The sequence below is a fragment of the Pituophis catenifer genome, unplaced genomic scaffold (assembly GCF_029215685.1).
Source record: "Pituophis catenifer annectens isolate HBS135680 unplaced genomic scaffold, rPitCat1.0.hap2 SCAF_3, whole genome shotgun sequence".
Taxonomy (NCBI): domain Eukaryota; kingdom Metazoa; phylum Chordata; class Lepidosauria; order Squamata; family Colubridae; genus Pituophis; species Pituophis catenifer.
The window spans coordinates 48,046,852-48,072,896 of NW_027256883.1; positions in this window are offsets into that span (position 1 = coordinate 48,046,852).

The following is a 26,045-nucleotide window of genomic DNA, read 5'->3' on the forward strand; positions in this document are numbered from 1 at the left end:
TGTGTATTTTAAAGGGGGGTGTATTTATCATACTTGTCAAGTAATTAAGTCATAATAAATCATAGTCAAAGCACCTAAGATAGTTCGGCTGAAGCATTTAAATTGTTCAATTATTCCTGTACTGTTTATAATCATTATTTCTTTATGTGTACATGTATAAATATAAAATGGAGTAAGATAACTCTAATATACTGCTAAAACATGAAGCTCTCCACTTCTTAATGACAAAATGTTTCATATCAAAGCATATGTCACAATGCGAATATTAAAAGGAGACATCTACATTCCCTCAAAGGGACCTGAGAATTGTCTGTGGTTAGCAATTCAGCTAAAAATAAATGTAAGATTCAGAGAGCACACAGTTTTTCTCTTCTGCTTCAGTCACCCATACTGCCCCTTTGCTCCTTGTTCCAAGACTTCTGCTATTTTTGAGGCTGCCCCATGAAATCTCTGCCAAATTTTCGAAGACTAGGGAAGGCTGGCTGTGAGTGAAATCAGACAGAAACTGACAGCATAAGTCAAGGGCAGACAGACACTGGTCAAAGGAACAAATTGCTTTTTGGAAAGAGAAGGACAGGGAACAAAAAAGACTAGACAAGAGTTGGAGACATGGAAACTTTCTGGTAGTTAAACAGCTCCATTAGTTTAATATGAGATTCCCTTTCATATTTTATGCTCAAAGCAGGTAATATTTGTTTCTTTGCTTTTAAGTGGCAGATAAGAGAGGGGGAAAATGTCAAGGTGTATAAAGTGATCTTAAGAGACATATTTAGATTATTGATACAGGTTGACAGATGTACTACATATAGGTTCTTGAAACACTTTTTGTAATCATTGTACAGCAGCTCTCTAAACAACTAATAGTTATTTGAAATGCTAATGTTAAAACAGGAAGGCAGGTGCCTTTTGTTATATTAGCCTTTGCAGAAAGTTAAAGAAAGCAAAAATAATATGTACATTTTCAACAGAATATCTGTAGAAAAACATTTTTAAAGAGTTGCTGGATCAGGCTAAAAATATAAGACACAAATACTTTGAGTACAACTTTTTACTAGTTGTTCCCATTCAGGGGCTTGAAATTTTAATTACTCATTCCAAGAAATTTCTCAACAATATGAGCACTTGCACAATTGATGGATACATGCTCACTGGAGGCATGAGCAATTGGAGAGCCGTTCGTTGGAGATGCTTTAATTCTGGATTTCATGCAATGAGGGTGTTGAAATAGATGTCGAACTGGACCAGTGGTGAAATCCTCTGAGGTCTGCTACTGGTTCGCTGCATGCACATGCGTGGTGCATGCCAAACGCGCGCTTTGCCTGCATGTGCATCACAGGCACTACCGCGCAGCACTGTAAAAGAAGTCTTAAGAAGCCTTTTCCAAGGTAAGTAGAACAGCGAGGGGGTGGGAACAGTTGTGCCGCACAATTTAGATTCACTAGAAAGCAGAATATACATTGCGCAGCACAGCTGATCATTGGAAATACCGGTTCGTCTGAACTTGTAGCATTTTTTTTACTACTGGTTTGCCTGAACAGATAGCTTTTATTACTACTGGTCCGAACCGGTAGCATTTCACCCCTGAACTGGACCCAATTAATTCCACATAGAGGAGATACTTAGTTCTGCATACAACTGACTGCTTGAAGCAGCCTTTATAGCCACATAAAATGAAACATAATCAAGAAATGCATTACTGCAAAAAATGATGATGGACAATACTGAAGTAGCCTTAAAGCCTTATCTTCAATCTGATGTCCTCCACATTTGTAAACTATGTGCCCACTTAGATTTAATCACAGCATAAATATGATATGGAACATCTATTTTTCTGCCATGTCTCCATATGGCAGAACACCTTATCTTGTCTTCAGTCCATGACTGAAACAAACTTTAGTGAAAAGCAAAAGATTTGTAAGGGAAGGAGTGGCAGAACCTGGGGGAGGAGTTAAAAAACAATCAGCCTAGAATCTCTATATAGCTACAGCACACTAAGTCCAACCCCCCTTATGTAACTCCTGGGAGATTCTAACTATTAGTTAAGAATATTCATGTGTATAGATGAGTAGCAGTATATCAGTTTCAATAGACCTTCACATGTGGACCTGATTTTCGTGCCTGACAGATTTATACAATTGAAGAGAAACTATTATTTTTACCATTATTATATTATGATTGCAATATAGTAATTATCATGGAATATATATTATATTATATTATATTATATTATATTATATTATATTATATTATATTATATTATATTATATTATATTATATTATATTATATTATATTATATTATATTATATTATATTATATTATATTATATTATATTATATTATATTATATTATATTATATTATATTATATTATATTATAATATTATATTATATTATATTATATTATATTATATTATATTATATTATATTATATTATATTATTATATTATATTATTATATTATTTTATATTATTGTATGGTAGTTATTAGTAAATCAATGACTAGTGGTTTTTAATGACTATGACTCACTAGGCCATAAGGTTTGGTTTTGATTTTGGTTCAATATGTTATAGAAGCATAGCAAGTTCATTATTCAACAAATAGACAAACAACTTAGCTCAAGGTGTGAAACCAGTAGTTGAAAGCTTTTTCTAACAGTTTCCTTGGTTACATACATAGTATCTATCAATCCATAGAATGCTAACATACAAGCCATCTGGGTAGTATTTGTTTTTTTTAGAAAGCAAGAGTATATAACATACACTTTCTTCTGTTTCTTGCACATAATTAGCAACAACATATTTACAATTAAGATCTGGCTTCCCTTTTGAGTTTTTGCTGATATGGAACTGATTCTGTGCATTCCAAGCAGGCACTTTGTTTTTGTTTTTCTACAGACGTTACCTTTGAAATTTAATATACTGTATTTTTCGGAGTATAAGACGCACCGGAGTATAAGACACAGCTTAGTTTTGGGGGAGGAAAATAGGAAAAAAAAAAATCTGCCTACCAGGTATTCATCTGGCTAGCGTCCTTAGTCTAGTCAGCTTCAGCACATTAGTTTGCTGGTTTTTTATCCCCTGCTTGGAGATAAAAAATGGCTTCTAAGGCACAGCTGAGAGGAAGCAGCAATGAGAAAAGCAGGCAAAGCATGGGGGGGGGGAATCGCTTCACTCGGCTAGTGCCTAGTTAGGGCTGAAAAAGGCTTCTAAAGAACAGCCGAGAGTAGGAACAAAGCATGGAGATCACTTAACTGTCTAGCACCTCGTTAAAGCACAGCGGAGAGTTGGAGTAGGCAAAACTGGGAAGATCGCTTGCTAGTGCCTCATTAACTCGTTAGGGCTGAAAAAAAGCTTCAAAAAAGCTACATTTGGAGTATAAGACGCACAATATTCTCATGTTTCCAGCATTGTTGTTGGCTTTTGTTTTGATTTTGTTTTGTACATGGTTCTGCCTTATAATACACAAGAAGACGCATCTAAAATGTGGGTGTGGAAGCATATTATCATTTTATCACTCTCTCACAGAGTGATTTTACAATGTAGTGAATGATCTATCTCTCCTGCCTCTTTTCTTTAATAACGAATTTCATGTTCTTTACTAAATTACTTCTAATTATTTGAGATGAAGCATTAATGTGCTTAGTTTGGCAGCAGAAAAGATGATATGCTCTTTGCTCTAATTTACAACCAAATTCTAGACTCTAACTCGAGTTCAATAGCATCTTCATCTTTGTGTGGATTCATTCAGATGTTTGTAGTATATCTTGGCTTCAAATCAGAAATCCATCAATGCAATCAATTGTTGCACTGTGAATTATTGTACTGATAGTATCTTGCTCTGCATGCATGAGGGATGTGTATTCTGTACCTTCTGCAACTTTCCTGGCTGGGGAAATATGGGAGTTGAAGTCTACCCATCTTAAAGCTGCCAAGTTGAGAAAAATGCACTGGTTTGCATGGGGCTCTGAACTCCTTTTCAGTAGTCCCAAAATTTCTTGGCTCATGTTGCTGACATTCAGTGCCTAATTGTTAAATATAAATTGATTTCTTGTCATTTTCCAATGGGAATCTTAAAAATAAGGACTATAGTGCAACTAAAAAGCTTCATGTCAAAAACTTCCTCAAACAAGATATAAAATAAAATAACCTGCTTCATCTGTGTGGTGATATGATCACCCTGTCAAGCCTGAATTTGATTGGGGTGTGGGATTGTTTATATCCTTGGGTACTCTGACATGAATTCAGTTTGACACAGTTTGGAGCTGAAGAGGGGAGAGCCGAGGAGGATAGAGTCTTCAGCCAAAGCAACATAGCTAGCTGATGAGTTAAGTACATTCCAACAGCTGGCTGGCCAGAGGAGGAGAGAAGTGCCAAGCAACCAGCTCTCATCTTTGTTGGACAATGTGACAGATTGTTTTGGAAAATTGAGAAACTTATATTGGGGTGGAAAGCGCGGGAACTTTCAGTATTGGCTTTCCACCAGTTGTGCCAAGATGATGTATCTAAATAAATTTGTTCTCTAAGAAAACGAAATGCCTCGGAGTCCAATTTGTGATGGGTGCATTACTTGGAACCTGACACACCCTTTAGATGCTGCTATATAAAACAAACTAGTGCTAAAAAAGATGTGGCCTCAGTTATTAAAAATGGCTTCCTAGCCATCTCTAACAAAGAATTGTAATTGCATCCTAATTACTGTAAAATGACACAGTAGCTTTTCCTGTGGATTGTACAGATATAAGTTTGCACCCCAAAAAGCATGTTTGTGGCATATATAGGTAATCCTCGATTTACAACAATTCAGTTAGTGACTGTTTGAAGTTACAAAGGCATTCAAAAAAGTGACGTGCCCATTTTTCACACAACCATTGCAGCATCCCCATTGTTACATGATCAAAATTAACTGCTTGGCAATCGCTCATATTTATGATGGTTACAGTGTCCTGGGTTTCGTATGTTCACCTTTTGTGACCTTTTGACAAGCAAAGTCAATGGGGAAGCAGATTCACTTGACAACTACCAGTATGTTAGTAACTTAACAATTGCAAGGATTCATTTAACAACTGTAGAAAGAAAGGTTAGAAATTGGGCAAAATTCACTTACCAAATGACTTGCTTAGCAATGGAAATTTTGGGAATAATAATAATAATAATAATAATAATAATAATAATAATAATAATAATAATAATAATTTTATTTCTATACCGCCCTTCTCCCGAAGGACTCAGGGCGGTGTACAGCCTATTTAAAAACACAGACAAAACAATGATATAAAATTTAAAATAATTAAATAAGTGGCTCAAATTTAAAACCCCAATAAATTTAAATACCCCAATTTAAAACTATTGTATTGATAGTCCGGCCTGGCGGAACAACAGGGTCTTCAATTATAGTCGTAAATCGAGGATCCCTGTAATGTATCATACTGAATTTCTTCTAGTACCTTTATATTTTGATTTGAGGGAAACAGGTGGTTCAGAAATGTGAAATACAAATAAATACAATTTCACTGTCATTTAGGATTTCTAATCTGATTATCTAATGTGGAATATAAATAGCAGTGGTGGGTTGCTACCGGTTCGCCCTGGATCGGGCAAACTGGTAGCAGCAGTGATAGGAGGCTCTGCCCACCCACCCGGATGTCTCTGTGCATGCGCAGAAGTGTTATGCGTGTGTATGTGTATGTGAGTGTACGCGCGCCCAGAAACAAACCAGTAGCGACCGAAATTGAAACCCACTACTGATAAATAGTACAATTGTCGCTCAGAAAAGAAATAAGGTATTTCATTATTTTTTTTAAAAAAAAGATAACTAGATGTAATTTGCCTATAAGAAAAACCTATAAGAAAAAAAAATAAAAATTATTTATGAAACTTTGGGGAAAAAATGTATATTTGGCAGAATCAACTAGAAGAAAAATTGAATTGTTTTATATTGCAAACCCACAGTTACAACCAAAATTGTTAATGAATGATCACCATGGCAGATATGTAGGGGTTGAAATCAATTGAAATTAAACTAAAATTATGATATTGGTATTATATGTGCCAAATGATAACAAGGAATATATTTTAAGGTTCTAATGGAAAAAATTGATTGAATTGTCATATGAATTTTTTTTTTGGGGGGGGAGGGTGCGATTGGAATGGTGTGGTTTGCTGACCAAAAAAATAGAATCTCTGTGACAAGAATTAAATCAACACCATTGCGATTTTTTTTTTCAAATTATGAACAACCTTGAGCTTATAGATATACAGAAATATATAAATGGTTGGTGATTCTAAAGAATATATACATTTTTTTCTGAACGGCACAGATCTTTCTCAAAAATAGATCGTTTTGGATTTCTAACAAACTTACTACATGTACTTATAAAGTAGAGGTATTACCAAAATATCTTTTTCAGATCATAACCCGGTGACCTTAATATATAAGAGGAAAGGCAAAACTTACAAAACTTTGCAAAGAAGTATCACACAGTGGCTCTCCCCTGTCCCCTTGCTTTTGTCCAATGTCCTGCCCTTTAAATTTTAGAGGCAAACAGTTGATCTTGAGGAAAAGAAGGAAACTTTTAAAACATCTTTCTTTTCTTTTTTGTCATTTGGTTAGCTTGCATGGTAGTTTCATTTCTTTATCCAGTGTAATGGCCCTTGTTAGACAGAAGGGTGCTGTTTCTTCAATAGAATTTTAAAAAGTCCATAAAGAGCTTGTCTGACTGGAAGAATTACTCACCTGAAGCATCTGCCACAGATGGAGCAGACTGCCAGCTGAGTAAAACAGCAGGGGGACCTGCTGTTGGCCAGATTTGACTGTATCAGTGCAGGTGTCACTGCAGTTAATAAGAATTACTATTTTGGCTTGTTTTTAGCAATTTTAGAGACGAGGGTACTACAGAGGAAATCTTTATAAGCCATAAATACAGAGGAAGGGACACTTTTTAAGTCGCAAAGAAAAAATTGGTATGACACACACTTTTATTATCATTTGTGTTTTTTTTTTTTTTTTTGGCATTTCTGAATTCTAAACCCCACAGTAGGAAGATGAATTGTGCCAGAGTAGTGATTTCATTTCTACTCCAGCAATGGGGAAATAACTAGAAAAATAAAGAAACTTAAGAAAATTCAAACACAGCAGACATGCAACATTTTGTCTGAATCCTTGTAAAGAAGGTGTAGCTTGATTGTTTTAAACTCTGGGTGCAATTGCTTTAGACAACTGAGTAACACTGCCATCGCAAATTGGAATATTTCTAATGTATGCATAAGCACATTTTCCTTGGAAGTAAATATTTAGGAAAGTATCAAATAGTTGACATAATACATATTCACATTGACCATCTGTAACCATATATATGACCAAGCAGCCTATCCTTGACTATAAAATTCTTTGAACAATAAGAAGACAGAGTATTGCTGTAATAAGCATCAGTCTTCTTAACCCTAACAGCAACATGCTAGCTTCAAGGTCTGATGTCAAGGTTTGATTTGTTGATGGTTAGTTATCTGCTGTTCTCTGGTTATTTGGGAATACTCCAGTCTTGAGGCTGCCCCTGAAATCCACCCATAATTACATGATTGTCTATAAAGCTGCTAGTGCATTTTATGGATCACTAAGAAGATTACATCCCTATAATAACCTATGAAGTAGAGCTGGAAAAAAAAGTGAGGATAACATTAAGCTTTGAACTGAATATATGATTTTTCCCACTGTTACTTCAACAAAATGTTCTGTTTTCTCTCAAGACTCTAGACCCGTGATGGCGAACCTATGGCACGTGTACCACAGATGGCACGTGGAGCCATATCCGTGGGCACGCAAGCTCAGCTCCCTTCTGGGCCCACTGGAAGTAGGAAAACAGGCTGTTTCCTGCTTCTGGAGGGCCGGGGTTGGGGGGTTAGGAAGGCCTGTTTTTCACTCTCCTCAGGCTCCAGAGCCTTTCTAGGAGCCTGGGGAGGGCGAAAAGGCCTTCCCCACATCCCCGGACACCCTCTGGAGGCTGGAAATGGCCCATTTGCTGACTTCCGGTCCCACCAGTAGTCGGCAAACGGGCCATTTCCGGCCTCCGGAGGGCCTTCGGGGAGGTGGGGAAGGCTGTTTACGCCCTCCCCTGGTTCCTAGAGAAGCTCTGGGAAAACAAAAAATGGGCCTACCAGGCCCATCGGGCCCAGCGTGCCATTGCGTGCCAAAAGTGGGGGTCGAATGGGGTGGGGTCACGTGCGCATGCACAGGGGCTGGTACTCATAGAATTATGGGTGTGGGCATGCGTATGTGCGACACCCTCCCGCGCTCCCCCTGCTTTTGGCACACGATAGCAAAACGATTAGCCATCACTGCTATAGACCCATGATGGCGAACCTATGGCATGCATGCCCAAAGTGGCACACAAAGCCATGTCACCCAGCATACACGGCCTTGCCTGTTTGTCTTCCGAGGTTCTGGCGTGCATGCGTGTGCAACATTCAGCTGTCCTTCACACACACAGCAGGGACAAAAACTGGCCTGCGCATGCGTGCCGGCCAGCTGATCGCCGGGCACGCATGCGCACTAGAACCCAGAAGTTCAGCTTTTCTGTAGTGCGGCCTTGACAAGCGTGCATGTGAGCAACGTTTCCCCACGACCTTTTCAGCACTCAGTGCCAAAAAGGTTCTCCCTCACTGCTCTAGACCTAATCTAGAAATTTTAGGAAGAATATCTGTTTTTATGAGAATTTGAATGGATATTATGGCCATTCTGTATAGTACCAAACACAGAATCTGCCCAAAAAATGCTGTTTTTTTGTTCATTTTTATCATTAATATAAAACATTGGCTTTGCAGCTAAGGAAAAATGCAATTTTTGGAACTAGGGCAGCTTTGGGTAAAGAACCTATGCGGATTTTGGGTTTGATTCCAAGAGACATACTGATTTGATTTTCAAAAGGCTCAAACACTTAACATTTTCAAAAAAGAATGTTTTATACACGTTACATTCCTTCTGCTTGAACCATTCCAAGAAATTCCACAAGTTCTTGGAATGTACTTAGAATGGATCATGTTTATTTGTTTATTTCTCACCTTTATTATTTTTATAAATAACTCAAGACAGCAAGCTTATCAAATACTCTTTCCTCTTTCTATTTTCCCCACAACAGCAACCCTATTATGTGGATTGGGCTGAGAGAGTAACTGGCCCAAAGTCACCCAGCTGGCTTTTATGTCTAAGGTGGGACTAGAAGCCATGGTTTCCAGGTTGCAAGCTTGGTGCCTTAACCCATTTCAACAGGATTCCCAAAAGCAAAATAAATTAAGCTGTTGTGGTTGAAAAAATGTATTTCAGATGGTGGCATGCAATGTGCACAGTCACTCACGCCCTTGTCACCTCTCGCCTTGACTACTGCAATGCTCTCTACATGGGGCTCCCCTTGAGGGGCACCCGGAGGCTCCAGCTGGTCCAGAACGCAGCAGCACGGGTAGTGATGGGAGCAGCATGGCGCTCCCATGTAACACTGCTCCTGCGCGAGCTGCACTGGCTCCCAGTGGTCTTCCGGGTGCGCTTCAAGGTGTTGGTTATCACCTTTAAAGTGCTCCATGGCATAGGGCCTAGCTATCTTCGAGACCGCCTGCTGCTACCGACGACCTCCCAGCGACCCGTGCGCTCCCACAGAGAGGGCCTCCTCAGGGTGCCATCAGCCAAACAATGTAGGCTGGTGACCCCCAGGGGGAGAGCCTTCTCTGTGGGGGCACCTACCCTCTGGAATCAGCTGCCCCCAGAGATAAGGAGAATCCAAGACCTCAGTGCCTTCCGCCGTGCCCTTAAAACCCACTTTTTCCAGCAAGCCGGGCTGGCTTAGGAAGAAATTTTTTAAATTTTTTAAATGTTTAATTGGTTTGTGGTTCTTTTAAATTTTGGGCCAAATTTATACAGATTTTAATTGTTTTTAATATTTGTATTTCATGTTTTTAATTCTGGCTGTGCACCGCCCTGAGTCCTCAGGGAGAAGGGCGGTATATAAATTGAAAAAAAAAAAAAATCATATTCCAAGCTTTTGGATTTCTGTTCACAGGGAAGCCAGTGTGTGTATGTCTGCCATCTAACATACCCTAACCAACTGCATAGTTTGCATGATTGTCTTTGTCACAGATTAGATTTTAGGAGACAGTGTTTACCTTCAAATTCCAAATCATTTAGAAGATCCTGCTTGACTATCTATATATCTATATCTATTTATCATCTATTATCTCTACCTTCCTATCTATATCTACTGTACAGGATAAGATACTGCTATTCTCAATGTATTTTTACTTCTTCAAATTGTATTTATACAGTAGTAACCTATGTAGTATTATAAAAGTTAAGCTGTACCTCTGTACTTGTTAATTGGTTTTGAGGGTTCAACGAGTACTAAAAATAACCATGTACCTATCACCTGACTCTTTGTTTCAGCCAGTAAGAACTTCCTGTCTGTCCCTTTTCCTATGTCAGTGACTTTCCCAGCATGGCCAGCTTCCTGTCCACTGTTTGCAGTCGTCCCTTGCTTCCTTTTGCAGTGACCTTCCTGGCATGGCTGACTTCCTGCCTGTTCTCCGCAGCTGTCCCCCTATTCCTGTTGCAGTGTATCGAATACCAAACAAATGATGAGTATTGGGACATTTTCATATCAAAGTGCATCAAGTTCCAAATTTGATGAGTTTTAAAGCAGTCAAGTTCCAAGGTACACTGTATAAGGTAACTTATATACACAAATTCACTTCTAGTTGATCTCTTCTAGTGCTTTTCCATACTTTCTTTTAGAAAGCTTTATAAAAATGAGCATTTTAGGATAGCTATTATTGGAAAATATTGTATTTATATAGGACATTTTATAGATTCTTCACTTTTAAAATTTTATGTACATTATATCATCTGCATTAAGAAATTTACTTAGTATATCATTTTTGGAATGTTAGTAGCAAAAGTTATAACTTTAACTTTACAAAACAAAGATCTTGTCTGCACTGATTATTCTTGAGAGGAATAGATGAATGAAAAATCCTTAATGACAATATCAGTGTCATTTGTAGGAATGGTACAAGGATGTCTGGATTCCATTATTAGCCGGAATGTTCACAGGGTCTGATCAAAATAGTCAGTATGGCAGTCACAGCAGTGCAATTGAAGCTCTATTTTTTTTTTCTTTTTTTAAAAATGTGCATTACTTTTTTTTTTAACCAGACTCTGTGGATATTACAATGAATAACTTTTGTAGAAAGAACAATAATACTTCTATTTACAGTCTTTTCTGATCCAAGCGACTTACTCCATTGCTAGAATAATTTAGTAAAACTAGATGAACGGGAGTAGAGATGAGAAATTCAGCAAAACAAAAACTGAGATGAAGTTTATATTTCCTTTGTGTGTTTTCCAAGGCTTTTTTTTTTTTTTTGCAGAGGAACTTTCAATTCCTATTACTTTCAATTAGTGGGAATAGATAAGAGGAGTAATTTACTTTTGTTTATTTTTAAATGAAACTTCATTGTCTAGAAGCTAACTATCAGCTGGAACATTTTTTTTAAAAAAAATTGTATTTTTGGAAAATCTACAGTTCTTCAATAGGATTCTGTGGGAGAGTAAGGGCAAAAAGTGAAAAAAGAAAAGAAAACTTCAGTCAAAAGGAGCCAATTTTCTACTCCATGGCTTGCTTCTTGATTACACATTCCAGAACTTTTTTTTCTAATGTAACAGGTACCATAATCTGAAAAATAAAATTGAAAAACCCTGAGATAGAACATAAATATACACATATACTCATCACACTACTCAATGTTATACTCTGAAAAGGATTAAGAAATAATCAGTGATATGAAGCTGAGCTAGCTAATCTGAAGCAGAAGAGCACCCCTGCCATCTATTACCAAGTAGCAAATATAATGTACTGTATTTAGGAAAAATTCATAAGGCAAAGTCTTGCTTCACCTAAAATCTCTGTGATGACAAATGTTCCTTTAAAAGTATTTTGCAATGCATACGCCTCTTGCAGATTAAAGATGGATCAACTGGGAATTCTTGGATCCTGCCTGTAACATGGTTTCAGTTGCATTGTACTCTGAAGTCTGGAGTTTTTCCAGTAGCTAAATGCTTATATTAGAAGCATAGCCAATGCATTGATGGATTGATCAAAACTATACAAGCTGTGAATTCTTCTGCTAGGGGAGTTTCTTGAAGAGAAGAGAAATACAGTTAAATTACTGCTTGTTTTTTTGGCAGCTAGCCACATATTAGAAAAACCCAAAGACTTTAGTAGAAAGTAAGACAGACAGGTTGTAGTGTTTCCAAGATAAAAAGCAGAAAGGAGAACAAAAACACTGTAACCTTAAATGGTCTTAATATGGAGAAAGCAGGACCAAACACAGTTTATTACTCGCTTCCAAATAAACTAGTGAAGTTGGATGGTTTAAAAAAATACTTTAAAAAATACTTTTTAGCAGAAGAATCAGGATCAATTAAAATTCTGCAAAATGCATAAGATTCTGATGCATCTCATTTATTCATGCTAAATCTGTTGAAGAAAAATTATGACACAACTTCCAAGAAATAAAGTAAATATGTAATGTGTGGAAGCATTACAGTGTGAATTTCTAAAATACTTTTAAAACACAGCCTTTCTTAAATGAATGCTGATTTTAATTTTGTGAAAGTTATTTAGGTTTACAAACTATACCTGCTTATGGATACAGTATTCTACCATATCTAGACAAACTATCTGAAATGCTCTTGGACTAGCACATATTTTCCAATTTCTTCTTCCAAATGTCTTGGGATATATATTACTAAAGTCTTTCTTCCATTTCATTTGAAAATTGCAGTTCCCTAAAGCTATTTGAGCTTGTCCAGTTTAACTATAGGACTGCCCCAACAGTTTAAAAGAGGTGCTTTGTGACAACATCAAAAAATTTCAGAAGTTACTGCTTGCAGGATTGTTTGCTAGCTATTAAAACCAGAGCAGTAGAATTGGAAGAAATTTCATCTTGTACATTCGCTCCTCCATGATTGATGGTAGCATGGTGAAAAGAATATCCTTGGAATATTACTAACAGTGATGTCTTGAAAAATATTATACATGCTGCAAGAAATTAGCCAATATTTATTATTGGGTTTGCATCCCGGGATAATTTATTCTACCTTTGAGTAAAATTGAGATATCCTAGTAACAAGATTGACATTTGTACAATTTCCGAATGGTCCTGAATTTTTTGGAGACCCCTGGCAAACCCTAGCTTGTCCTTCTGAATTTTTATAGTATTCTCTTCCTAGTTCCATAAGAGAAATTGAAGTCGAAAAGAACAAGTAAAATCAAGAATTGTTGGAGAGATTACATTGGATGTGTGCAACTAGATGTTTCCATATTTTTCCCAATATGTAAAAGAGCATAAACAGTAGAAATCAGTAATTGTAAAATTGATTTAAAATGTCTAAAAGCTCACTAGTTTTGCTTGTCTCAAGAGCAGCAAGCAATGTATTGTTACAGAAATAAAGAAAACCATGGTTTTCATTATGCAGTATTGGTTATTCTGATGTTATTAGCTGAGAGACATTTACAGCCATGAAACATCAAATGCATTACTGTAGAAGTAAATGTGCAAGTAACAGATTTTTGAGATGTGCTGCTTTCAGTTCCATAGTAGATATTTTAAACGAGGGATGCTGTGTAAATGAGTGTTATTTTATTTTTGTACACTTTTTATACATTTTATAGATGTGAGATTGAATTGTTAAGGAAAATTGTTATACTCTTCCAGTGTGAATATTTCAATAAGTATATTGGCAAAAGTTCGATGGGAGTCCATAAAGCTATAGTTTTCTTTCCTTTTTGGGTAGTATAATACTAGGCTAGGCAGGAGGTCTGCTAAGACCCTTTTTATGACCTTTTAAAATTGTTACAAGTAAATCTTACATGTAATTCACAAAGTAATGTAAAAGGAAGATATGGGTAATATGATGGTTTAGTCTGCATGCATGAATCTTCTGTTCTTTTATTTAACATATCTGCAGAAGAAACACATTATTTCTGATACCAATATTTCCAAAGGTTATATATTCCCAGACGTGTCTGTTTTGAATAGACCTATCTTTTCCCTCCAGGGAATTTGTCAGCATTGTTTGAACGTAGCCTAAATACATGAATGAAGAAGGGCACTTACAAAGCTATGTAGGCAGCGTCCAAAATGAAAGACATTGAACTTTTGGTCTCCTTGTGTCAACTTCTTGAACTTCTTGTTGTAACATTTTTGAGCATCCAAGATCAATGTGGGATATTTAGGAAACGTGAACTGAATATCTGGCCTGTCTCACCCATTTGTTTTGTTTACTGGGATGATTTGGTCCAAAGGGATTACAAAAAGTAGTTTGCCATACTCATTTACTGAGAATAAGGTTTTTGATTTATTTTAAAGTTTAAAACTGATACAGGATTCCATTAAAGCATTTCACATGTGGTATCACAGCATAGGGCAGTATTATTATTAGACATACCCTCTTCAGATACAGGGGGTATGGTGAAGATGAAAGACAGCAGTTTGCCTAAGGCTACCTGTTGCATTCATGGCTGAGATGAGATTTTAAAGTCGGGACCTACTGTCTTGAAGCCATTGCACAACATGAGCTCTCTAATAACAGCACAGTGGCAAAATATCTATAGGCCATGATACAAAACGCACAAACCAGTGCTTTCTATTTTCCTGCTCCAGCTTTTTGTGCCTAAATATTGAATTTCACATGAAACATAGCTTACACATAAGGGGGTAGGTTGGGTTGGTACTTTGGAGCGCTCTTCCATGAAATAGGCTGAACTACAAGAAATTTATTCTCTCCTAGAAGAAAGAAGCTTCTAATACTTGTCCTTCTAACTCTGGATAGTAAAAATAATTTCCCCTCCCCTATGAAACTTTCCAAACTCAGAATCTCTTTTTCGCTTCACTTAGGAAGAAGAAACCATTGGCCTTCCTGCTGTTAAAGAATTATAACTTTCTGTGTCCTTCAGCATTGGTCAAGTTGATTCCTGAAAGCCCCAGCCTGGGTGAGAATTTAAGAGTTATAAAACAAAAACCTCTGAAAAATATCCAGTTGGGAAAAATTGCTTTAAGAAATATAAATAAATGTTTGAAAAAAATACTTCCACATTCTATCTTTACAGCAATGTTAGAATTAGAAAAATTGATGAGGTCAACAGTGGTTTATCAGCATACATCATAGTTATCCAAAATTGTAAACATTTCTAGACAAATTTCAACATCTTTGTATTGATTCTGCAAAGAACAGTTCCATAATCCCCTACCCCCCTTCTCTCTATATAATCAACAAAGACTATTTACTTTGAAGGTGAATTTACATGACATACATAAGCTTAAATGTTTTTTTCCAAATACAGTAAGTTTTTTAAAAAAACTGATTGCGGTCTTAACATCCGTTTAATATGGTTGATATCATTCCCTTTAGGCTAAAGCACAAAGATACATCCTCCCTCCCTCCCTCCCTCCCTCCCCCCTCTCTCTTTCTCTCCCTCCCCCTCTCCCTCTCCCTCTCCCTCTCCCCCCACCTCTCATTAAAAAGTGCATCAACCAAAAATAGAGTTGGAGAGGTTAATCCTTTACCAACAATTACATGTAAAACAATCAGCGACAAGCAAAAAAAGTACAGGCTCCACTGTTTCCTTTCAGTTTTCCATGAGAAAATACATGTGTGTAAACATTCTCCCTAAGATCCATTCTCTCCTTTAGCAAATTGAGTCCATTGCTTTGCCTGCTGCTGTAAATTGCTTCTGAGGACACCAAATGTGTCAGGTCTGTCTATGTCCTTTCTATTTTCAACAGCCTCCGTTGGGCATATTGAAGAATAATAGGATGAAATTGAGCAAAGAAACATGTGGACTAAACAATGTGGAGATTTTCCTAACAGTAAGATGTATTAGGATGGAGAATGGATCTCCAGAATGAGTAGCTAAGCACCCTATTGCGTGAACAATTTCAATAGGGCAGAGCATGCTAAGAAATGTAGTAATATAGCAAAACCAAAATCAAAGGAAAACTAACTTGAACCAGACAGGGATTCTAAAATGTATGTTCTAAAATCCTTTACTGGACTCACTGTTTGTTCTAGAACAGTTAATTAGAAGTATTGTTTTATGTTCCAACATCTTGTTGTGCTATCCCCACTTCCATTACTTCTCTTTCATAATTTTCACTTCAAAAGGAGCCTTGGTAGTACAGTGGTCTAAAGCACCCTGTTCTTAAGACCAGCTGCCTGCAATTACTGCAGGTTCGAATCTCACCAGGCTTAAGGTTGACTCAGCCTTCCATCCTTTCTAAGGTAGGTAAATTGAGGACCCAGTTGTGGGGGCAATAAGCTGACTTTGTATAAATATACAAAAGGATGAAGGCTATTGCTTAGCACATTGTAAGCCGCCCTGAGTCTCCGGAGAAGGGCGGCATATAAATTAAAATTAAAAAAAAAAAACCTGTGTAATACTTCTATGTGATGCTTATGTATATTTTTCTACGTATTGTTTATGTAGGTACTTTCGTGGGATATGCATTAAATTTGTACAACTCATTTTCGTGGCAGAAGAAACATTTCTCTTTTGAGGAATCTTGCACTTTAATTATGCTCCCTAATTATGCATATTTCCATAATTCTCATTCAATCTTTTCTCCATTTTCCCCAAGAAGAAGAAAATATCAATGAAATTTGCATGTGTTGTGTGTTAAATCAGGGATTGGAAACTTTTAAACATTGTAGCCTTCAATGGACAAAAGATGTCCACTGCATAGAATATGTCCTATTATTTTGCTTGGTTAAGAAAGAGGAAAGAATTTTGAATGCATTGTGCTGCAAACTCCCATCCATTTTGAGAGATTCCAGATGACAAAAGAAAACATTTTTACTGATGGTATCTTTCAATCTGCAAGGGAACACCCTTGATTTCCTGCAAGGGAGCTGTTTGGGCCAGAAGCATGGCAAAAGAGTTCTTGGCACCCCTCAATATTCCATATATTTGATTAAGGTGTTATTGACTGTTCATTCCCTGTGACATAAATCTACATTTCTGGCTATACTTTCAAATCAACGTTAAAGGACAATTACCCACCTAACAAATGTAGATTCTGTTGCAGCCATTCATTTTTCATAATTGGTTAATAGCTTGTTTCCAATCAGCTCAGAATCAGTCATTTCCTCCTCCCAGTGAAGATTTTGAGTTGATTTTCAGGTAACTTTTAATCCCAAATAGCACAAGCATGTTCATTAGTTGATTTTTTCCCCCAATGACAATTTATTTCTGGAGAATCCCATCACATTATAAACAGGTGTAGATAATTTGTACTTACTTTTGGTATATGGTGCCTTCCAAGCTTTCTATGATTCAATTAAATTCAAAATTAGGTTTATGAGTCCATCCCCATTCCCTTCTTGCTCCGACATTTGTTAAGAACATGTCCTCATGGTAGAACTTCCATCAGCCAGCCACTGAGGCAGACTGAAGTCAATCAAGGACAAAACTAGTGTTTTTCATTGGAAAGAAGGAATATGCTCTCTCCTGTATGATCATTCTATGTTGTATGGAAGAGGCGCCTGAGGGAATGTTGCAATCTGTAGTGTTCCAGCTGGCCCACTGCAAAACCACACTCTCCCATCTGACTACAAGGCTCTATGCCACAATGATTATTTCTATTTTGTCTGCTGGAGGAACAGAGCCTCACTTAGCAACCAAGGTTGTTGATATTGTTTTGTCAGGGTACTATCAACTTTGTGGAAGATTTTCCTGGAGATTGCTATTCCCATTTATATGTGTGTGCATACATGAGGATATGTGTAAATATGCCACAAAAGAAATTCTAGAAAAATTCTGAAAATAAGGAAATTAAGGGAAATAAATTTTAGAAAATAAGAACTCATCATCTATCCTAATGCCAAACATTTTCATTGGCTACATATCACAGAAGAAATGGTACCACAGTTCTCAGAACGTATACATATTTGCATACAACAAACACAATGATAGAATTAACATGTTGTTTAGTCTTCAGTTTCAAAATCAGGGTTACAAAAGAGTGTTTAAAAGAGACTTTTCTGATAAATATTTTAAGTTCTGGATTTTGAGGTAAGCCTTTTTATCAATTTCATTTGAAAATTTCAATGATAGCTTTTTTTATGCCCTTGTTAATCATTTGGTACCAGGGCAGTTTCATATGTTTCGTCTTAGACCAGTTATTTCTATATGATACCATCAAATGTTGATGGACAATCACCACTAGATTGACAGGGTGCATTATTCAATGTATCAAAAAGAATTTAGGTTGGTGAAAATTGCCTTACATATACAGTATAGTTAGCCTTTTTCTTTTCAAACTCACAGAATGAAAAAAACAACAACAAACCACGTTCAAAGCATTTTCTTTACAGAGAAGGAAGAAAAGAAATCCCCAAGTTGAATTTATAGTCAGTTCAGTTCAGTTCAGTTCAGTTCAGTTCAGTTCAGTTCAGTTCAGTTCAGTTCAGTTCAGTTCAGTTTGGTGCATTTAAACTGTTTTGTGGTATTCACTTAATTATCTATAGCAACATATCTCATGGTCTGAAATCATACATGAAAGACTGAAGCTCAAGAAGCTCAAGAAGCTGAAGAGAGTTCTGATAATGAGTCCCTGACAGATGCATGATGTGACATGGAAATACATATTAAATCAGAGAGAGAGGGTGTTCATTACCACAAGTATTTCACTTTCAACATAAATATGTACTACCCTACATCTGGGATTATTGCTGCATTACAGCTAATTATCTTAAAGCATCTTGGCCTTAGGTTAGAGATGAATGATTCCTAACAATCCATAGAATGAGCAAAAGCGGCTTGGATTATCCTTTTGTTAAGTACATAAATTACCTTGGCAACATACCAAATAGTACAGTGGAATATCATATAGTGAATTATTTCTTCTTCTACTCCTCCTCCTCCTATTCCAATGTACATTTCAAAGCATATGACAAGCTCATATAAAAAAAGAAGCAACTTTCAGCAATGCTGATGTTAGTACCACTCAGTGGTGGGTTGCCCCCAGTTCACACCAGTTCTATAGAACCAGTAGTAAAACCGGCGGGAGACTCTGCTCACCGATCCTGATGTCATCAAAATGCTTCTGTACTTGCGCAGAAGAGCACACATGTGCAAGTGAAGCAACCGCACATGTGCAGCCCTGTTGCAAACTGATAGTAAAGGTAAGTAGAATCCACCCCTGGTACCACTATTAAAATGCAAAACATCTTTTGTTCTCCTTTTTGAAAAGAACTGCATTACTTGTTTTTGTTGATTGGTCTGTCTGTCTCTCTCCCATCATCATCATCATCATCATCATCATCATCATCATCATCAATCAATTCAGAGCCTTGGTAGTACAGTGGTCTAAGGCACCCTGTTATTAAGCTGGTTATTAAGACCAGCTGCCTGCAATTACTGAAGGTTCAAATCTCGCCAAGGCTCAAGGTTGACTCAGCCTTCCATCCTTTCTAAGGTAGGTAAATTGAGGACCCAGTTGTGGGGGCAATAAGCTGACTTTGTATAAATATACAAAAGGATGAAGGCTATTGCTGAGCACATTGTAAGCCGCCCTGAGTCTCCGGAGAAGGGTGGCATATAAATCAAATTAAAAAAAATAAAAAAATAAAATAAAATAAATCAATCAAATTATCAATCTTTCTATCTTCTAAGACTTGCAGATAGTGCAGAATCTCATTGGTAAACTACATCACAACAAAACTGCTACGAGGTCAGAGCTGGTGCTGCAGAATTCAACCCTGTGAATCTGCTCCTAAAATAAAGAAAAATATGCGAAAAGAACAAGGGACAATAATCAAAAAAGATTATTGTGTTCTGTCCTGAACATCTAATATCTTCCTTCCTGTCTTCACTTTGAGTTTCAAGGCTACCAATTACAGCCTTGAAAATCTCTCCATTTTCTATTCATGAGAAACCTAGGAGTCCAAATTGATGATACACTTTTCATTGAAAGAAATGCTATTCTCCTTCAATGAATGTTCAGAGTGTTCCTCACTACCAAGATGGTCAATCTCATAGTTCATTCCAGGTTGTGCGCTTGAATAATTGCAGCAGTTGGTTGACCAGGTAACTGAAACCTCACCCAGTCCCTTAATGGCCATTTGTACAATTCTGTCTTGCTTGTTTTTATCATGTGCTATTACTTTACTGGCAATGTGAGAAAGATCCCTTTACAAGTCATTAGTGTTGACATATTGTTCTCTGAATATGTACACAGTGAAGAAGATTCTTTCCAAAGATCATGCAAATATATAATAATAACCTTTGTTACTCCAATATATAGAGGTAGTTACTAAAGAACATTAGTTTATGTATAGCATTTTTCCCCAAAGCAATAACTGAAGAAATACAATGACAACACTATTCCTTACTGATGGAACACAAAGACTTTTCATTTATGAAATATATTCTAATCGAGTTTTTAAATCTTAAGACAAAGATTGATCAGTAAGAGATAGGCAAAAAATAGTGGTATGAAGAGTGGAGAGAAGAATTTAAATGAAAGATTAATAATTTGCTGCAGTGGTTTGCAACCTATTGTTCTGAAATTATTAATGGTCTGCAAAAATATTGCAAGTGTTCCCTAATGTTTGGGAATATTACTGAAATTTCAGGAGATAATTAAATCACACATCTTTTTGGCATTCTTACTCAAAATCTCACATATATTCATCTGAGAACACCAAAATCATGCATTGTGTATGAATCTCTTGACTTTATTTTATTTTTTATTTTATTTATTTATTTTGTCAAGTGCATATTAGATAATATATATAAGTATAAGCATGAACTGAATACATAAAATCAAATTAAAGGGAACATTAAGACAGAGACGGTAGGCATGCTGGTGCTCTTATGCACCCCCCTTACAGACCTCTTAGGAATGGAGTGAGCTCAACAGTAGACAGCTTTAGGTTAAAATTTTGGGGGTTTTGGGATGAGACCACCGAGTTTGGTAGTGCATTCCAGGCATTAACTCTGATACTGAAGTCATATTTTCTGCAATCAAGTTTGGAGTGGTCAACTTTAAGTTTGTATCTATTGTGTGCTCGTGTATTGTTGTGGTTGAAGCTGAAGTAGTCATTGACAGATAGGACATTGTAGCAGATGTTTTTATGAGCTATGCTTAGGTCATACCGAAGGTGGCGTAGTTCTAAATTTTCAAAACCCAGAATTTCAAGTCTGGTGGCATAGGGTATTTTGTTATGAGCAGAGGAGTGGAGGACTCTACTTGTGAAATATTTCTGGAAGCGCTCAATTGTATTAATGTCCTATATGCAGTGCTGGTTCCAGACAGATGAGCTGTATTCGAGAATTGGTCTAGCAAATATTTTGAATGCTCTGGTTAGTAGTGTAATATTACCAGAGAATATTATCTTCTATCGTAAAAGCAACTCTGCACTCATCTATGATCTTCCTGGCATCTTATTCTGATTCTATGAAATCCAAAAGAAAAATATGATGAAAGAATGTCTCCCTGACTGCTTTTTAATTGCATTGCTATTATCACTGTCAAGGAGTTTCTTACTGCTCAGAAATTGTTATAAAAGATTTCCTTCCCTGGAGAAGTTCAAAGAAATAATCCCTTCTATTTCTGGGCCATAATTTTGATGGAGAAATTCAAAAGGTCATTTATGCCCAACTCTAATTTGTAGATGTACAGATCAATATAGATGTAAATGTAGACAACCGTGTACAAGAAATCTGTGAAAAACTATTTTTCCCTTCGGGGATTCTCTGAACTTTTGCATTTTTTGCCAGTGAACATTATCCAACTCCATGTGGTTCCTTTTCCTGAGTAAACAATGCCAAAATCTGATTCTTAATTTTTATAAACCATAAAATAGCTACTATTCTAGAAAGCCTTCAGTTATTCCTAAGCTAAAACAGTTTGCTATGGAGGAATGACTAAAATTCCTACATCACAGTATGAGAGATGTGATAATAATCATTTGTGATTATTGTATCAAGTGGATATTATTGCGATAATATCAACTTGATATTAAATCCAAGGATGCAGTTATTTTTTTCATGTGTAATCATCACTTTGTTTATATAACAAATAAACAAATCTCCAAAGAAGGAGACAAATAATTTTTCACAACATTGTATATCAATTCTTTATTGTTCTAATTTCAATATTCTTATAGCGCTTTAACAGTTCAGGTTGCCTCTATAATTCTATAGAATTATCATCTTTAAACTCCTCTTAGCTTTCTTTTACCCTTTTTGTCCTGTTAATTTCATCTGCGGCATGAAGTTACAGTAAATAGAAAAAGCAATTAATATGTTAAGCAGAAGGATTGTAATGAGATTCATGTACAGACTTGACTTACTCACACTGCAACAGCATGTCTGGAGCAGAATATGCAATTTTGTGGCTTGTTCTAGCAGATGACACAGAGTCCCTTGACCTCTCCTATACTTAAGATACACACAGCCTCATTTTAATGGCTGAAATGAGTCTGAGGCTTTCCCAATAGAACCAATTTTCACCCTCTGTGAATTGAAGCCTCAGCATCTCTGCAGAGTTTAGTTTGGTGGAGAAGCCAGCATAAGAATAAACCTGTGACCTTCTGCCCCAGTTGATATGGTTTTTCACTTCCTGATGAGTGGATCTGCACTTCCAAGAAGCTTGGCATCAATGCACATCCTGAACTAATAAAGGCTGATGGGATATTTTGTCAGTGAGAAAAGATGTATCTACTCACAGCTTGACACCCTGTTGCTGTCTTCTCAAGACTTTCACTGAAAAATTCTTTAAGGAAATCACAACCATTACAATTCCAGGCCATTACTGAAAACGTCATCGTGGGAAACACTTGGGCTGAAATATACAGTATATTTTAGTAGCTATTCTGATCTCCTGCAGAAAGAATCATCATGGATTTAGCCAACTGATATTGCAGACAAGAGTGAACAACCTGTACCAAACTGAAATGTAGTTTAAGCTAAGTTAAAGTAATACTGTACAATTCAACATACCATTACACTCTAAGGCTTTTCCTAGTATCTCAGTGGAAAGAGCCTAATTATGTCTTGCCTGATGTGGTTCTACAGCCTATAAATAATAGTACAATATGATCGGTACTTAGGATTTGAAATTGACCTGGCTTTTGTTAGAGAAAAGCATCAGGGACTTAAATGCGGAATTGCCTTTAATAATCACCAGGAAATTAAACCAAGCAGCATTCCACTTTTAGAAAATGGGCTTCTTCACTTTCACAGGAGAAAACATTATAAACGACTCACACAAGTGGGATGGGAAATAATAAACATCTCCAAAACAACCATATCCAGTATAATCAGGAAACCGACCCGAGTCTGCTGCTATTCCAATAGCGCTGAATAAATAATTAATAGCTACTGACAAGGTAACATATATAGCACTAGTCAGTTCTTTACTTCTTGTTTGCTACTCTGGGCCTTGATCTTTTCATTTCCATTAGCTGTGGCAGAAAGAAAAATGGGAAGGGAGAGTAGGGACCTTTGCTACTTAATACTAAACGTCCTTATTTGGAAAGTCATTCTTTAAAAGTGACTCTTGATATGGATTAAAATATCTGTACGATATTTTATCGTAATATAGAGTGGCACAAACTAAGTATTTAACTAGCTGATTAACTACTAACCACATTGTTTTATCATGGCAAGGATTGGATACTTTATGGTGCAATAAATTTGCCTGGTAAAGCAGTATAATAAAGGAAGCTTTCAACTATCTAAAAAAAGAGGGCGTGTGATGGCATGTACCAAAGAGGGACCTGGGAGGGCATTGGACTTTGGCTTGACATCATAGGAAGAAGACAGACAAGACAATATGTATGGAACAATGGTGGGTTTCAAATTTTTTTACTAGAACACACCCAGTTCTGTGGGTGTGGCTTGGTAGGCATGGCATGGCTTGGTGGGCATGGCATGGGAAGGATACTGTAAAATCTCCATTCCGTCCCCAATCCAGGGAAAAGTTACTGCAAAATCCCCATTTCTTCCTGATCAGCTGGGACTCAGGAAGCAGAGAATAGATGGGAGCGGCGCCAGTCAGAATTTTTACTACCAGTTCTCCGAACTACTCAAAATTTCTGCTACCGGTTCTCCAGAACTGGTCAGAACCTGCTGAAACCCATCTCTGGTATGGAGGACTTACATAGTCTTCATAATTTAAGAGTGTTGTTGTCCTTCCAAATAAGGCCTGATATTAGATTACTCCCATATAAGCATAGAGTTTTCATCATAACTAAACCGGGTAGGCATTTCGAAGATAAAATTATTCTGTCAATGGTGAGCATAAATTTCTCCTCCACAATGCTTGGCTTTTGTCAAAGCCGTTGAATAGGAACAGAAGAAGTTTGGGGAATAATTTCCTTGGGAATGATTAGTGTGAGCAGGTTGACTCCCTGCCTCCTCCCTATCAAAAGCAAAGAAAATCAAGCACTCAAGGCCTGCTGTGCTGAATTTTCCTTCTGCAGCTCGAGTCACGGTGCCCCTGGTAATGGTCTGCCATCCAAGCAACTGTCACATGTGTTGTTGAGTGTGTGCTGGTTTCTTTCTTTTTGAAATATGACAGTTCCCAAGTGAAAGGACTCTTCCACTCCAATAAAAACTTTCTTTCTATTGTCTGAGTTCTGTTTGTTTTCTGGCAACCCCCTCACTGCCTGTGCATTGTGCGCAGTTGTACAGTTCCCACTTCTGTGCGCTGTGGCCAACTGGAATCTTTGGAGGCTTCTCTGTAGCATTGCCTGAAGCAAATACCACAGCTCAATAGCAATTTAATATTGTAATCAGGGAGCAAACTGTGCAGTTTGGGCACATGGTGATAATTATTAACTAGCTCTATTAGTCTTCAGATTCTAGTAACTAATATTTACAAAAGGTTTCCTGTGAAGGGGAGACCCTTATGCACCAGCATTTGACATATTCCAGAGTGATTGTCAGTGGACCTTTAAGCCTCTTTTGGGCTTACAGTTTAAAGATGAAACATCAATACAGCGAAATCGCACTTCAAACACACTATTTCATGAATAATAAATTCTCAAGATGTAAAACTATATCAGGCATCAGAACATTTTATGAATTTATGAGGAATGTATCTATGGAAAAAAATATCAGAAATGATTATATATATAGGCACATCTGTTTACGCACATGCCCACACACATACACACACATACACAGAGTATATACATTAATCTGCTATTTGCACATTTTTTTCTATGCTTCCAAATATAATGTAATTCCAAACTCTTAATTTCATAGTTCAGAGATCACAGGCAAGAATAGGCAATGCAGCCAAACTGTATTCTCCAACTAACATCCCTTTTAAAATATGGGGGTTCTTTTTTTTTTTTTTTATTGCAAAAGTTTTACAATTACATTTTCACCCCTTTTTTCACCCCCCCACCTCCCTCCCCAAACTTCCCATCCTCCCTAACCCTCCCTGACCCGCCCCCCCCCGGACTTCCCTATTACATACTCATAACTAATAACACTAATATATAAGCCTGAACCCATCCCTCCCCCTATATAATTTTTCCTCTTTAATATTTCTAATACATTATTTTCAAATAAAAGCTATTTGATACTTTCTAGTTTGGTATTTGTTCTGAACATATTCTATCCACCTTTTCCATTCCCATTCATAAGTCTCTTGTGAACAATCCTTTAAATACGCTGAAATCTTCGCCATCTCTGCAAAACTAGCCATCTTCAAAGTCCATTCCTCGATAGTAGGCAAAGCTTCATTCTTCCAATATTTACCTATCAACAATCTTGCTGCAGTTATCATATACAATATTAATTTTATTTCACCCCGTGTAAAACCCTTAACTATACCCAATAAAAACAATTGTGGAGAAAATTGAATTTTTTTCTTCAAAACATTCTGCATGACCCACCAAATTTTTATCCAAAAAGCCTTAACTTTCCTACAGGTCCACCAAACATGATAATACGTAGCATCCAAACATTCGCATCTCCAACATTTTGGC